Source organism: Nycticebus coucang, chromosome 1, assembly GCF_027406575.1.
Source record: "Nycticebus coucang isolate mNycCou1 chromosome 1, mNycCou1.pri, whole genome shotgun sequence".
In the NCBI taxonomy this organism is placed as follows: Eukaryota; Metazoa; Chordata; class Mammalia; order Primates; family Lorisidae; genus Nycticebus; species Nycticebus coucang.
This window is the reverse complement of record NC_069780.1, coordinates 79,894,034-79,900,033: the sequence shown is the minus strand read 5'-3', so window position 1 is coordinate 79,900,033 and position 6,000 is coordinate 79,894,034.

Below are 6,000 nucleotides of genomic sequence, written 5' to 3'. Positions count from 1 at the left end.
GAAAGAGAGACAGATAAAGCAAGAGAACGAGAGAGAGAGAGAGCGCACGCGCGCGCCATTAGGCACCAGCTCAGGCAACATAGCAAGACCCCATTTCTACAAAATATAGAAAAAGTAGCCCAGCGTTGTGGTGATGCCTAAAGTCCCAGCTAGTTGGGAGGCCGAGGCAAGGAGGATCACTTGAGCCCAGGAGTTTGAGGCTGCTGTGAGCTATGATCACGCCACTGCACTCCAGCCTGAGTGACAGGGTGAGACTTTGTCTCTAAAACAAAACAAAACAAAAGCAAAAAGATGTGGTACAGAGGAGAGCTGTGAAGATACTGGGGGAGTGGACAGAGGAGAAAAGTGATTCAAGTTTTTGGGCACCAAGAGGGATTTGGGCCGTAGGCAGTAGTGGAGAGGTTGGCCTGAACAAGAAGTAAGGGCATGAAAATAATACAGGTAGGGAGACTGATTAGCAAATTGAGATCATGTCTGGGCACTCAAATTAAATTTTTTTTTTAAATAGTAGAGAAAATTGAGGAAAGCATGGGTGAGTGAAGAGGTTGGAGTGGCAAATGTTTGAAATAGTTGTAGACTGAGAGGAAAGCGGATTGTAAAGTAACAGCTGCCTTATAGGAGGCTAGAAATGATAAGGTTGTAATTCTTGTTTTTTTTTTTTTTTAGAGATAGTGTCTTTGTTGCCCTTGCTAGATACTGTGGTGTTATAGCTCACAGCAACCGCCAGCTCTTGGGCTTAGGCGATTCTCTTGCCTCAGCCTCCCTAGTAGCTGGGACCATAGGTGCCCCCACAATGCCTCCCTTTTTTTTTTTTTTTTTTTGTAGAGACAGAGTTTCACTTTATTGCCCTCGGTAGAGTGCCGTGGCGTCACACAGCTCACAGCAACCTCCAACTCCTGGGCTTAGGCAATTCTGCTGCCTAAGCCTCCCGAATAGCTGGGACTACAGGCGCCCACCACAACGCCCGGCTATTTTTTTGTTGCAGTTTGGCTGGGGCTGGGTTTGAACCCGCCACCCTCGGTATATGGGGCCAGCGCCCTGCTCACTGAGCCACAGGCGCCGCCCTACCTATTTTTTTTTTGTTGCAGGGGCCAGGCTTTTTTTTTTTAATTTTATTAAATAATAGCTGTGGACATTAATGCGATCATGGGGCACCATACACTGGTTTTATAGACCACTTGACATATTTTCATCACACTGGTTAACATAGCCTTCCTGGCATTTTCTTATTTATTGTGTTAAGACATTTATATGCTACATTTAGTAAGTTTCACATGTACCCTTGTAAGATGCACCATAGGTGTGATCCCACCAATCACCCTCCCTCCGCCCATCCTTAGCCCTCCCCTCCCCTCCCTCTCCCCCTTCCCCATAGTCTTAGGGTATAACTGGGTTATAGCTTTCTTTCTTTTTTTTTTTTTTTTTGTGGTTTTTGGCCAGGGCTAGATTTGAACCCGCCACCTTTGGCATATGGCACTGGCACCCTACTTCTTGAGCCAAAGGCACCGCCCCTGGGTTATAGCTTTCATATGAAAGCCATGAATTAGTTTCATAGTAGGGCTGAGTACATTGGATACTTTTTCTTCCATTCTTGAGATACTTTACTAAGAAGAATATGTTCCAGCTCTATCCATGTAAACATGAAAGAGGTAAAGTCTCCATCTTTCTTTAAGGCTGCATAATATTCCATGGTGTACATATACCACAATTTATTAATCCATTCGTGGATCAATGGGCACTTGGGCTTCTTCCATGACTTAGTAATTATGAATTGGGCTGCAAAAAACATTCTGGTACAAATATCTTTGTTATAATGTGATGTTTGGTCTTCTGGGTATATACCTAGTAGAGGAATTATAGGATTGAATGGGAGGTCTATTTTTAGATCTCTAAGTGTTCTCCAAACATCTTTCCAAAAGGAATGTATTAACTTGCATTCCCACCAGCAGTGTAGGAGTGTTCCCTTTTCTCCACATCCACGCCAACATCTCTGGTCTTGGGATTTTGTGATATGGGCTAATCTTACTGGAGTTAGATGATATCTCAAAGTAGTTTTGATTTGCATTTCTCTGATGATTAAGGATGATGAGTTTTTTTTCATATGTCTGTACATTGTGTGCCTGTCTTCTTCAGAGAAGTTTCTCTTCAAGTCCCTTGCCCAGCCTGCGATGGGATCACTTGTTCTTTTCTTGCTAATACGTTTGAGTTCCCTGTGGATTCTAGTTATTAAACCTTTGTCGGAGACATAACCTGCAAATATCTTCTCCCATTCTGAGGGCTGTCTGCCTGCTTTACTTACTGTGTTCTTGGCTGTGCAGAAGGTTTTTAGTTTGATCAGGTCCTAACAGCGTATTTTTGAAGCTGCTTCAATTGCCCAGGGGGGTCTTCCTCATAAAATATTTGCCCAGACCAATTTCTTCAAGAGTTTTCCCTGTACTTTCTTCCAGTATTTTTATAGTTTCATGTCTTAAGTTTAAATCTTTAACCAGTGAGAGTCTATCTTAGTTAATGGTGAAAGGCGTGGGTCCAGTTTCAATCTTCTACAGGTTGCCAGCCAGTTCACCCAGCACCATTTGTTAAATAGGGAATCTTTTCCCTACTGAATGTTTTTAATTGGCTTGTCACAGATCAAATAACGGTTAAGTAGCTGGGTTCATCTCTTGGTTCTCTATTCTGTTTCATACATCTACCTCTCTGTTTTTGTGCCAGTACCATGCTGTTTTGATCACTATCGATTGATAGTCTGGGGACTGGTAGCGTGATTCCTCCCACTTTGTTTTTATTTCTGAGTAATGTCTTGGCTATTCGAGGTTTTTTCTGATTCCATATGAAACAAAGTATTATTTTTTCAAGATAAAGTATGACAGTGGAACTTTAATAGGAATTGCATTAAAATTGTATATTGCTTTGGGTAGTATGGACATTTTAACAATGTTGATTCTTCCCAGCCATGAGCATGGTATGTTTTTCCATTTGTTAACATCTTCAGATATTTCTCTTTTTAGAGTTTCATAGTTCTCTTTATAAAGATCTTTCACGTCCTTTGTTAGATAAACTTCAAATATTTCATCTTCTTTGGCACTACTGTGAACGGAATAGAGTCCTTGACTGTTTTTTTTAGCTTGACTATTGTTGGTATATATAAAGGCTACCGATTTATGAATGTTGATTTTGTAACCTGAGACGCTGCTGTATTCCTCGATCACTTCTAAGAGTTTTGTAGTAGAATCCCTGGTGTTTTCCAGATATACAATCATATCATCTGCGAAGAATAAAAGTTTGATCTCTTCTGACCCTATATGGATACCCTTGATTGCCTTTTCTTCCCTAATTGCGATGGCTAAAACTTCCATTACAATGTTAAAAAGCAGTGGAGACAATGGGCAACCTTGCCTGGTTCCTGATCTGAGTGGAAATGATTTCAATTTAACTCCATTCAATAGGATATTGGCTGTGGGTTTGCTGTAGATGGCCTCTATCAGTTTAATGGGGTCAGGTTTGAACCCGCCACCCTCGGTATATGGGGCCAGCGCCCTACTCACTGAGCCACAGGCACCGCCCAGAGGTTGTAATTCTTTCATGTCATAATATTGTGTGAGGTGCTTTGGGCCTACAGAGGGAAAAAAAATCAACAGGCCCTCAAGGAGCTTTTGTCTGGTAGGAAGAAGTTCACCTGACCCTTCAAAATATATTTAGTTCCAATATTATCAACCTATTCCTAAAATGATCTTATTATAACACCATTAACATTGCAATACGATATGGGTGGCACTGCTTCTAAATACAATGTTAAAATATGAGAATAGTGGGCAGCGCCTGTGGCTCAGTCGGTAGGGCGCCAGCCCCATATACCGAGGGTGGTGGGTTCGAACTTGGCCCCGGCCAAACTGCAACCAAAAAATAGCCCGGTGTTGTGGCGGGCGCCTGTAGTCCCAGCTACTCGGGAGGCTGAGGCAAGAGAATAGCTTAAGCCCAGGAGTCGGAGGTTGCTGTGACCTGTGTGAGGCCACGGCACTCTACCGAGGGCCATAAAGTGAGACTCTGTCTCTACAAAAAAAAAAAAAAAAATGAGAATAGTTAAACAACCTCTTAGACACTTTCAATTATGGTGCTATAAAACAATTTTTATGTCCAGGCACTTTATTCCCTGAAGCTATGGTATATCAAATGTTGATGCTGTTCCAGAAAGGAACTATCTTTCTAGACCCATTAAGGGAAAGGTTGTTTAAAAAGCGTGTTTTTATCTGTTAAAGAGACAAATGAACAGGCCTTTTCAATCCCTGCAGGTACAGACTGATTTTTATTGGGGTACTTAAAGGCCAACTATTTATTATAGTTTACCAGAGCATCAAACCAAATCTAAACAAGTTAAATTCAGTCAGGTGTGGGTTTTCAGAGCTCACATAACACAGAAAACACATGCAAGCAAGAAGTACATTTACTTAAAACATGGTAACAACCACAAGCAGACGGAAAAATAAAAAAATTACCCATCTGTTCAACTTAAATGAGTTAAAAGTTCCCATAGTTACTTTTCAAAATGTTATGAGAAACATGATGCCTTCCAAGTTCAGACTTGCAAAATAACTCACGCTTTTTGCATCAAATCTTGTCTCCAAATGGGTAAGGTATATTTTAGGGAGTTTTTTCAGAAACCATTTGAGATTTAACTTTTGAAAGCCAATCTTTAACCTAAAGACACATGAATACTAATTATAAATGTTCTTTTTTCTTAAACATTCCAGCTAAAAGGCAGTATTTTTTATAAATATGCTTTTGATAATAGATTCTCGGCTCATATTACACAAATCTTAATATTAAAAAATTAGAGTTCACTTCTGAAAACACATGGAAAAGGCAATTTAAGAAGTTCTCAAAGCTATTACCCTTCCTCTCTTTTTCTCGAAAATTCAGCTCTGCCTTATATACTCATATTCCTCTTAGAAGATCAATCGTTCGTGAATAGGGACTCCCTTTCTTCTCATTTTGTCAAGGAATTTATCCTCAGAACTCCCACAAATGTGAAAACAGGTTTAGAAATATTCTTTGAAAATATTGTCTGAAATAGGGTGGTGCCTGTGGCTCAGTGAGTAGGGCGCCGGCCCCATATACCGAGGGTGATGGGTTCAAGCCCAGCCCTCGGCCAAACTGCAACAAAAAAATAGCCGGGCGTTGTGGCGGCGCCTGTAGTCTCAGCTGCTTGGGAGGCTGAGGCGAGAGAATCGCGTAAGCCCAAGAGTTAGAGGTTGCTGTGAGCCGTGTGACGCCACAGCACTCTACCCTCGGGCGGTACAGTGAGACTCTGTCTCTACAAAAAATAAAATAATAAAATAAAATAAAAAAATATATATATTGTCTGAAATAACATGAAAGTGAAACAAACCAAATGTCCATCAATCTTGGTTAAATAAAGCACAGTAAATCTTTAGGAAGAAATAGTGCATAACAAATAAAACGAATGAGGTCAATCCATGACGGACATGTGAAGATGTCCAATAATAATTTCAGATGAAAGTCAAAACAATGTTGACTAATATGATCTAATTATTATTGTTGTTCTTGTTTTAAAATGATGGTTGAGGGGGGTCAATTGAACTTTTTCTGGTTTGGGGCTACCTGATTAAAATAAATAAAGAAATAAATAAAATAGGCCGGGTGACGCCTTTAATCCCAGCACTCTGGGAAGCCAAGGAGGTGGATTGCTTGAGTGAAGGAGTTAGAGACCTACCTGAGCAAGAGTCAGATCCCATTTCTACTAATAATAGAAAAAACTAGTCGGGTGTTGTGTCCGGCGTCTGTAATCCCAGCTACTCGGGAGGCTGAGGCAAGAGGATTGCTGGAACCCAAGAGTTCCAGGTTCTGTGAGCTATGACACCAGGGCACTCTACCCAGGGTGACAGAGTAAGACTCTGTCTCAAAAAAAAAAAAAAAAAAGTAAAATAAAATTATACTTGAGTTATCTTTAGAGTCCAAATAGTCTTTTTTTCCTTTTTTTTTTTT